The sequence below is a fragment of the Aythya ferina genome (genome assembly GCF_964211825.1).
Source record: "Aythya ferina genome assembly, chromosome: 6".
In the NCBI taxonomy this organism is placed as follows: domain Eukaryota; kingdom Metazoa; phylum Chordata; class Aves; order Anseriformes; family Anatidae; genus Aythya; species Aythya ferina.
In genome coordinates, this window is record NC_140303.1 from 5,177,407 (window position 1) to 5,188,618 (window position 11,212).

At 38.5% G+C, this 11,212-nt stretch overlaps 1 long non-coding RNA gene across 1 annotated transcript; it reads left to right on the forward strand.

Annotated features, from left to right (window-relative positions):
* Positions 1-7,924: 7,924 nt before the first annotated feature.
* Positions 7,925-9,703, forward strand: LOC311439229. The gene is made up of 3 exons (XR_014694604.1): positions 7,925-8,075; positions 8,550-8,679; positions 9,581-9,703. It is a non-coding gene; the product is annotated as an uncharacterized lncRNA (long non-coding RNA).
* The last annotated feature ends 1,509 nt before the right edge of the window (positions 9,704-11,212 follow it).

An 11,212-nucleotide genomic window follows, 5' to 3' on the forward strand; every position in this document is an offset into this window, starting at 1 on the left:
TTTTTGTTACAATTTGAAAATACAAAAATATAATCTTTCTGATATGTGCATATTTATTTACAACAGGTTTATAATTCACTTATCTAGTTCTTTCTGAATTCATGAACACCAGATAGCTATACCATAAGAGATACAGGCACATTTATTAAGACCAACTTTATAGCAAGTGCTCATTTATCTTTCTGGCATACTTGCAACTCATTGAATCATTCCAAGAGGGCCACAAGTTTCCTGTCCTGCTGAGATGGTTTGCTTGCATCTGTATGTGAGCTTCCAGTTTCTTACTAAGAGAGTCACTTTCTCTGGGAGTGCAAAACAGCATCACGGTTGGAAGCCGTGTCATCATGTGTCTACTAAAGCCAGACTAAAGCTGATTGCAGCCTGGGCTCAGAGGGTGTATTCCCTTCTGAGGTGGCATCCCTTCTCTTCCATCTTGAAAAAAATTACACTTAATTTCTTTTAGGAAGTAACCTAAACTTCCACTAAGATGTCAAACCTAATTAATATATTCAAAACCCCAAAGTTTAAATTTAATACTACAATTTGTGCAGTCACTGCACTCATGGTATGAGTAGGTTAACTCGAGTTGTTCCTAATTATAGATCATGTAAGGAAGCAGGCTGCTATGACAGCTCAGTCACAACACGCTGTTCGGATGATTGTCAAACTCTTTTGAAGTATCTCAGGAACTTGAAGATAAAGATGACACCATTTCTGCTGTGGACAACGCAGAGGGAGAGAACATTACCATCAGGGTATTATTTGCTTAGTATTTTTGCTGTGGTCAAGTCAAAGCTGAGGATTGCTGTTCTGGAGTTTGTCCACTAAATTTTGTAATGGAACATGACATATAAGAGAGAACTGTGATACATAAATCTGGAGCCAAAACACCCCAAGCCCGTCAAAATATTAGTGTTCTATTTTTTCTGCTTTATTTTTTTTTTCAGTCTCGTTTCTGAGAATTTTTGACCAGATCCAAAGAAAACATAAAACTTTGCTGATAATATTTAGAATTTGTGGAAAAAATGAGAGGCATGTTCTCAGAGCAGACCCAAAGCTCCTCTTGCTTATCACTGCCCACTCGAACATACCATCACCTACTATTTTTAAAATCCCGTACGGGCATCTAAAAGTATTTTTCTGCTGTTCCTGATGATGTGTCATGCTGAGCATAATTGTTACATGTAAGAGTTATTAGTGCTGCATACACCTAATGCTCATTCACTAAACAGATGGCTTATGAAAATGTGGGATGGCTTACTAGTCTTAAAATGATTCATACCTCAGCTATCTGAACACATGGCTACCTTTCATCACTTGTGCTGAGTCTACGAGCTGGATTAATAACCCAGTTTTTAACATATTTTCTCTTATTTAACCAGCATATGCCAACAGCATATTTTCTAGTAAGGTATGAAAACCACAAATGTAAACTGTTCTTTGTGCTTCCAGAGGCCTCTTTCCTTTCTTCCTTTCCTTCCTTCCTTTCATGTTATTATCTCAAACCTTTGTAATTTCAGTTATGTTGCTTATCAGATCAATATCATTCATCTGACAATGGCATTCTTTTTACATCCATAAAGGCCATGAGGATTTCTAAAATGTGAATCTGTTTGTTTATAGCATTCCCATGCTCATCTTATTTGCTTGTTTGGGTGGATTCCTTCCAGCTTTCTTGTTTTCTTTTTCTTGCTTACTCACTCATTTTGTCACCTCGTCTCCCCTTCTTTTGCTTGCAGGATTTCCTTGTCTCTCTTCTCAAATAGTCAAACAATCTGCTTCTTATTGTTCTGTTGGTTTGCCATACTTCACACAGCACTGACTTCTGCACCTATTTGTTTCTCTTCAGTAGAGTTCAGCTTTTGTCTGTTTCTTATTCTCTGTCTTCATAATAATCCCTTTATCAGAGAGCATGCAAGTTCTACAAATTTCAAAATCTGTGGCATATTGACCCGTTATCTCAAACAATTCTGTCCACAAATAAGGCAATGATGTGTTTCATACGAAGAAAGTCACAGCCAAATTATCTTTTCTAAAAGGTGAATGCATTCTAAATCATCGATGTCACTTTTCCTTCCACGTGCTGGAACAATAGAGGTGATCAGTAAGTTAGGAAAGAAATGTTTCTTATATTGTTGCAACATTTTCTATGAAATTGAAGTGTGTACCACTGATTTCTAATCAGGTACAAAGTAATGATGCATACTAGGCAGTTGTAGCATTTAGGAACTCAGCTGCACCCAGTGCAGACATTGTAAGAAGACAGTATATGGAGGAAAAAGCATTGAGATGATTGTTCTTGCAAACAGTTGGAGTTAGGATTCATGTTTTCTTGCATAATCTATAATTGTTCAAGACTTTACATATTGGCAGACATGTCCTTTATTACCGCAAACATACCAAAATCTGAATAGGAAAAAAACAAACAAACAAACAAACAAAAAACAAAACACCAAAGGACACTTGAGCAAGGTGGTCAAGTGTCCTTGCAAGAAAGGGAAGAACTAGAATGCGCTTTCATTTCCTGAAGTTTTTGTGAAGCTGAGCACAACTGACTTATTGGCAGTTTCATCATTAAATATGAGTCCTAACTGGGTCTTTATTATGCAATGTTTGCTTCTTTATAGAGATGTAATGCTGTAACGAATGGGGAAGCTGTGGGTTTGTGCTGCAACATTACCATTCTCCTTTGGTGCCTTTAGTACTGTAAAGAACATGCTGATGATTAAAATAAAGTATTTATAAACAAATAACACAAAACAAAAATAAAATAAAAAAAATAAATTAAAATTAAATTAAATTAAATTAAATTAATAAAATAAAATAAACATAGGTTTCCCCCTGGCATGAATCACTTCATAAGAAGATAATGCTTTAGGTAATATTCCTCTGTAATTAAAAGCGAGGCTATGTGCCAAGGTTAGCATCCACAGGGCTCTTGCAGTAGCCAGGCCACCTGTTGGGTTGCTGCTGTGTGCCCAGACATGAAGGCTGTTCCCTGCAGATAGAGTTGGCCTCTGGTTGCCCATACAAGAAGTGGCAGCAGAAGATGATGCTGGGGCTTCTACCTTCAGCAGCTGGGCTGATGGTGAGCTGTTTTTACAAAAAAGTCCTTGATCCATGCAAAGTTTTGAATGGAGAGTAAAGAACCACAGGAACTAATACAGCTCATGGCAGAGGCCTAGTAGTTATCAGTACAAGCCCATCTAAAAAGCACTGGGTGTCAGACCCAAACACTGTTCCAGGCACACTGCACATGCTGAGCTCCCCATCCACCTCTTCAGGACCACATCCCTGCAGCTACAGGGGCACAGTGCCTCATCCTGGAGCCACAGGTGGGCTCCTGTTTCCACAGCCATGCTATTTCCCCGCTCTCCTGCGTACATTACGGCACCTTACTGGTTTGTTTATGCTCTCTCACTGTGGAAAATTATTTGCTGTCAGCATAGACTAAGCAGAGAATCCAACTTTCTGTTTTCCTCAAAATCAAACAAACAAACAAACAAATGGTTTCATGGTTATCTTATAAATCTCTAAACCATTTTTCTCATTTTACATAATAAAGGCCTATTGTATTGTCAGAGTGGATGAACAGCAGCCCCAAAGTAGGTTACTATCAAGAAAATAATTTTAGTTTGAAGAACACTTTTGTATACGTAGGAATGAAAGAAGAAACAATTGAGGCATGTAAGGTTCTAACAGTGACTTGCCCACATGTGCTGCAGATCTGTTTTTACAGTAGGTTCTGATGTCTCTCTGGAGAGATCAATTATTTAGTCTATTTACCTATCTTAATAGTGTGTCAATGTAATTCATGAAATCCAAGCACCAAATTGCAGGAAAGTGAGGTAATGTACTGTAAGCTGTCTGATATTGCCAAGTGATACAAGCAATGATATCCATGTTTTAGTTTTAGTCCCCGTTCCCTTCTGAAGCATGAATACTCATGGGAATCTCCAGCTTCATCAGTCACGTGTTTCTAGCTATGATCAAGAGTGGTAGATTAGGTTTCTGTATTCTGTGCTTTTGGAACATAAAGGAGCACATATTTGGCTGGTGTAAATTGTTGTAAATCCGCTGATTTCTACAAACATGTTTGATAAGTTGTCATCCAAAACATCAACTTACTATCTAGTAATTTCTCATTAAGGAGTTCGGCTAGTAACTGAAAACTGAGTTTGAATGTGCAAAATTTGATCAAAGATTAGATCTGGATCATAACTGTCTCCTCCAGGACTCCCTCTATTCAGTTTCAACCCTTATTTGTATTTAGCACTTTTTTTTTGTTTGTTTTGTTTTAATTCCTGGATCATTCAGATGACAAGTGTTCAAGAGACAATCTCATTAGAATCTTGCTTGGCTTGAAATGATCACTTTTCTCAGCCCTGGGTTGTTTTGTTGCTCTTAAGTTTAACAAACTTCTGTCTTTACCTTACTTTGTGTGGCAGTGCCACACTTCTGATTTTGGCCAAGATACTGACAGTCAGTAATGTTTTCTGTTTGTTGTTCATCATCTTACATTATGCTTATAAAATCTTTATCCAATTCTTAGTAGATGCATGCATGTACAAAATGTTACAATACATTTAGCACTCATTGGTGATCACAGTGATGGAGCAAAATTAAAGCTTCACCAACCACTTTTTCCTTCGATATACATATGTTCTTTGTAAGTTTTACTACTAGCACTAATATTTACATATTTACTCTTTCTAGCACTGTGGTGTTTAGGAACTTTTGTCAGAGGATAAGAGTTTTCTTGGCATCACTCCCAGACTTATCCAGGAAAAAAATGATTGCAATTATTCACACAAGTTTTCACAATTTTTTAACATAACATCTCCCTTTTGAATGCATCACATTAAAACATTTCATTTAAATTGGTAACAGAATTCTCAAGATTTTGAGAATTTACGTTTACAATTTTGAGAACTATCATTTACAAAAATTATATTCAAGTTCTAGGATTTTCTAAATAATAAATAAAAGTTCAAAATTGCTGGCTTAAAGAATTTGACAGCCAAATTTGAGGAACTTTATCAAAATGTAAGAATGAAAAGCCATAGTTTAGAGTCAGATTTTCCTTTTTTCTTATTGAAGATCATATCTTGTTGTCAGAAAACCTTTTTTTTCAACAGCTAAAAATCAGGCTATAGATTGATACTTCACTGAAAATCCATAAAGATAAATTAGAAAAAATATCTCAATGTTATTACTGTATCTATATAATTATATTTAGAGTTATAATAATATAAAAGTGTGGTTTATATAACTTGAGAATGCCTATCTTTTAATATGAGTAAGGTAGAAGAGAGCTTCTTATATTCCTTTAGCATTTCTATTCTCTATGATGGTAATGGATAAATACCAGCCACAGCTCAGTGTCTTCATAGACTTTCATTGCTGAAAAGATAGACAGGAGAAAATTTGGCAATACTAACAGCTGTCTCATAATTCATAGCTCTTATTATTCACAATTCCCAGACAAATTCTAACTAATTAGTTTTGTCTGCATGTTTATCCTTAGCATACATGCTTGACGTCCCATTTAATTGCTGCAGTTGCCCATCTCAACATGGTACTTCTGTAGATTTTCTGTTGTGAAGGAGCTGCCTGCTTCATCCTCATCACATTACTAACAGAAGCGCTAGAAAAGATGCTAAAAGCCCATGCATTGTGCCTTTGTTACCCTGTCAGTCTGAATACATGTAATTCCCAAATGGGAGTTGCATCCGTATTTCCAAAGATCTCATTTGAGCATATGCCATAAGATAGGTGACAGTAATTAAAAATGTGACAAGAAAACTCAAATCACCGATGACTTACACTTTCAAATCCATGCAGAATAGAAGGTGTTGTGTCCAGATAAATGAAAAATGAAAAGGATCATTGATAATTGGACCGGGATGAAGAAAAGACATAAGATTAGAAAAGAGGCTGCAAAAGAAAAGCAGAAAGAAAAATAAGTAATCAGTGCATGCAAATAAATTATCAAAATATTTGTTTCTTAATATGTTATAAGCTCATGGCATCATAGCAATGCACTCATCCATGCTTGCCTTCTCTGCATGCTCACGTTGTGCATCAGAGCAAAGGGCCCTGAGCAGGCAGAAGGTGAGCTGAGTGCACGGCAGTTTTGCACCTTCCCACCTCAGCTGCCTTTATGCCAGCAAATGCCCGGGCTGGGGAGTAGGGCTGAGCACCATCCTGCAAGGCATACTCTGCACCACGTCTCCTGCGGCACTTGGGCTGCAGAGCCTAGCCACCACCCCAGCAGCACTGGGGGGACACCCCACTCCTGAGACAGTGCTTGTTTTCCCTCTGTGTTTTAAGGGAACAAAGGATTTAATTGTGTGAGTGTGGCCCGTGAAGGGTCAGACCTGCAGGTTGCTCTGCAACTGAGTGCTGCTGCCTGCCGTGTGCACACAGCAAGGCCAGATTCAGACACCCACATGCTCTGGCCTATTTCTAGCTGGGTGGATGTTTCTGCAAAGCGTTTCCCTTCAGTTGTTGTCCCAGGGCCCACACAGGTACAGCTGGATCAGGGTTAGCTACCTCCTCTATCTCCCTGTTTCTCAGTGGTAAAATCACATCCGCTTGAAATGGATGGGAGGGACAATCACTCGCTGTCATGTTTCATAGAGTACATAACAAGCCTAGATGTGTTGTCAAGAAAATGAAATGAACTTACTATGTCTGGATGACCTTCAGGAAAATGAATAACTATTCTGTAAGCTTTTCATGACATATACTTAATATTGAAGAATAATAGATATTCCATGAAAAAAAAAAAAAAAAAAAGCCAATAAAACTTTGCTGTTACACTCTGCATTTTGCTCCAGATTCTGTTTAGTGTTTGGATCATTTGAACCACACGTGCCTACATATTTTTGTGACTTTTTGTTCCACTTCTGCATCTCACTTTCATTGGATAATTTGTGAAATTACAGATTCTTTTGGACAGAAAGTAAGATTGGTGTTTCTATTAGTTGAATTGAGTGTAATATGCTGTCTACAGTTCACAATTATAGGATAAATGTATGTCTTATAGCATGATCTGCAGGAAAGCGTTTTTTTTTTTTTTTTTTTTTTTTTTTTTTTTTTAAATAAGAATGTTTTATCATCACTAGCACCATGAGCACCCAAGAAATTGTTAGTGTTCCTGATAGTTATCCTAAAATTAGATGAATCAGACCTGACAGAGAACTGCAGTACAGGGAGTGCTACATTAATTTCAACCTCTCCTTTTTATGTCCTGTCTAGCAAAACACAAACAAACAAAACAATAATCAAAGCACCCCCCACACACACACCATGAATGTTTTAAGCATTTTAAGATGCAAAGTGTGTTGGGAGGAACAGCAGAAGGCAAGAGAACAATGAAACAATAAAAACTCTATACTAACCAAACCTTTCAACCTTAAAACAATGAAAAGAATGGGAGTTAGAAAAGCCATTGTCTGCCATTTGTACAGAAGGAGAGAGGGAAATCAATATTTATTTCTTGGAGAGTGCCAGCCCCAGCATGTGGTATTGATACTTTCAACGGGATAGAAAGGCTTTTCACGACAAACCTTTCACTCTTCCACCATTAGAGAATCTGTGCATTAGCTTGAATATTACCTGGCAATGTTGCTCTTGTTTAATGTGTCCTTTTGGGGAGTTTTATGTTATTTTTATCGATGTTACCAGTAGAACATTTTAAGTTGCTGTAGCTTTTTAAATGCAAATGAATGAATAAATGAAAGGCTCCCACTGCTGCACGCAAACGTATTTGCAACCAAAAGGTGCCTCAGCAAAGTCATGCTGGCCCTGGGTGATGGGACCTGCTTTATCCACACCAAAAGCCTCAGGCATTTGCTGTCTGCAGCACTTTCCAGTGTGTGTTTTTAATAATTTTCACTGCTGTCCTGCAGCACTCCAGAGACACACCTGTGGATTACAGAGGCACGGCTGGGGATGACTTGTAGTTGTTATTCAGGCACTAGCCTGGACCTCTCTAACAGCAGCTTGTTTTCTGAGCTTCAACTCTGAATGGAAGAAGTTCACCTGAAAATGAAATGAGTCCTGAACTGGTACTGTATCTGCCTTTGAAAAATGGTGTTTCTTTGGCCCTCAATTTTCAGTGTACCGTGTGATCTCACTGCTTTTATACAGCTTCTGTGTCATCACAAAATCAATGGGATGTTGAGAGGGGGTAAAACACTCATTACCTCCATTCACATGATGGAAAATAACTGACCTCTGTTACAGTGAATAAGAAAAGATATATTGATGTAAACTGTGCTAGAAATAAGCTGTTACCTATTGAAACTAATCTCTTATCCAGCTTTCCAGAGTAAACTTCCACAAAAACTAGTGTAGGTTCTTGGGGGTGATTTTCAGACAGATTTTCAGGCTCTTGCAGTCTCTCCAGCAGGTCTAAGCCTTGCTAACCATACAGTGCCTCTCTCATCCTCCCAAAGGGAATTGTAAATTGGGCTACTGGAGCACACAACACATCTCAGTATTGGGTAGCAACTCAAATCTTCTCCTTCTTCCTTCCACAGCTTCAAGTGTTCTGTTTTTATACACTATTGTTTTATTGGGTTTGTGCCTCCCAGTACGCTTCGGGCACTCCTGAACAGCCTGTGATTCAGGAAGGTTTCTTTCCATTGCTGCAGGCTTGCAAGATCAACTGTGAGTTATTTTATCTTTCCTCCAGAGAGCTAGGACTGCTCTGGGTTAGACTGGTAAAATATTGCTGTTTAAAGTCCAAAGACCGTATTTGAGTTCTTGTCACCACCTCAGTCGCTGCCAGGTAGCACTAGTTGAACTAGTAGAATTTAAGTACAGATCTGGCCCCCCAAATATTTGGATTAACCAGAAATACACATTCCTTTTTCTTACAGATAAACAAGAAAAAATAGTTTCTTTGTGACACCAAGTTTGACTTACATTAGATTGTTTTGATTTCAGGGAGGGAAAGATTCTCTCTGAAGTAGACTTGTATTACAACTTTTCCAAAGTTGTCATTTTTGCTTAAGCAGAAATCATTGAGTGGATAGAACTAGAATTAAAAAAATTCCAACTGCCCCAACATGGAATTATTAATGAATAAATGATCTTCTGGAAGAAAAATTAATTCCTCCTTCCCTGTCAAATATTTAAGCTACAAAAGTTTTTGGCTAAAAAATGATTTTCTTAGGATGTGATTTCAAATGCATTTCAAGCACAGGCTCAGAAAATGTGAATTCAGAACATGTGAGTAACACTGAAACTAAGAGTTTGCCTACAGCATTTGAAAAGTGACCTCAAGAAAGTAGTTAAATTTGTATGAGTTAAACGGTCAAAGTGATCACTAAAACTTAACATCTGTCTTAGTAACTTATGTTTGGTTTCCTTGTCAAAGATACATAAAAATAAATCTCCCAGTTGTTAGGGATGGTGTTGTTAACAATTTCGCTCAAGAAAGGGTGATCCTAGTCTGAAAAGGCTGATCGTTGATGGTTTGAGAGTAGAATTAGATGCCAGGAAGATGTTTCTGACTTAAATTTATTCAAAATAGCAAAAACAATTGAATGTTTTACCCTTTTAACAGGAGAGTAAAGTCACCTGAAGGAATAATTTGACACACCCTTACAGCGCTCAACATCCAACCATCTGTGGGCTATCCATGTGAAACTGGTGGGAAGGTTTTCAGCAGCCCTGGGATGTTATTATCAGGTATATGTGTATAATAATGGGGTTGTCGGGGTGATCTGCAGGAGTGTATTTCTTTTGTCTTCTTCAAAAACAAATGCCTTAAAATCTTTGGAAATGTGGCTCTCAAAACTTGGGCCTGAAGTACCTATGAGAAATCTTTTTTTTTCTTTTTTTTTTCTTATCTTTCTGAAGTTCTTTCAAACCAATCTTTCAAACCAAAATGCTGAATTCATGTTGATATTTTCCTTGCTAGAAATTTAGTTTAATTTCCTGATACCATCTATTGATTATGTACAAAACTGATTATATGCATCTTTAGTTCCCACCCCTAGAGTTCCCTGTAGGACTACTGGTTAAGGGAGAGGAGAAAAAAGAGAAGTGGAAGCAGCTTAGTAGGAAACCTGCCCATGTTCAACAATTTCCTTCACAGATATCCAAAGAAAAATGCCTTAGGAAGTGCTCCTTCATTGTCTCTGATCAAAATGCATCTGCTGGCAGCTGATCTTCAAACACTTTGCACAACAGACGCAGGTTGCTTGTTGTTTTAGTGCTACTTCCTACAAGCAGCAGCCATAGGACACCTACCACTGCCTGTTCTCTCATCAAAGGACACAGTGAATCACCACCTGCAGTGCCTTTAGAGGCAAAACCAGCTGGAATAAAAGCACAACCAAATTTGCATGAAAAGCTTCCCAAAAACTATAGAAGGTTTTTAAGGGGATAGGGGGAATTCTTCCAGGCTTACCTTACTAAAATATTGCAGATGAAGGAAGCCTCTTGCTGACATAACTGAGATTTTCTTCTGCTAGTGTTTCCTGGTTTAATTCTCAGATTTACATTCTCAAGGGCTTTGCCATTAATGTCAATACCTTATCCATGTTATATGATATGGATTTTATCTACAGTCTGTTTGCAGCCTATGACTGCTGACTATGAATAGGGAAGTGCTGCCACACCTCATAAATACAATGGTTATGTGCCCAGGTCTTATTTCAGCATAGGAAGAGTGATTTCTACCCTACCTGAAGTGCCTGGAGAACCAGGCTGCATGGAGCTCCCCGGTGTTGAGTTCATGCTGTGATCTGTTGACATTTTAATACTTTAATACAGCGGTTAGTCAGAATGAATATTCACCCCACAAAGTTTCTAGTGGGTGATCCAGCCAAAAAGGGAAGAGGATCAGAATAGGGTTAACGGCAATTGGGACCTATGAACTAGATTACCCTAACAGATTTGCAGGACATCAAAATTATGCATAGTGTATTTATGCAGATCCTGGGCTCCACAAGACCCACTCATACAGGGAGTCTGCAGATAAAACCAGCATTGCCAACCTTTGCTGCCAGGGTGTATCAAGGTGGCTGTTGTGCAAGGGATGGGGAGCCCAGGGCTGAGCAGAAGGCAGGTGGGAGTTGTGGCCGTGCCAGCAAGGAGCCAAGGTGCAGCAAGCCCAGGTCAGGATCAGGGCCGGAGACAGAGGTAAGGTTCCCATGCAGAGTGGTGGGAGAACAAGGGCCAGCTTGCTTCC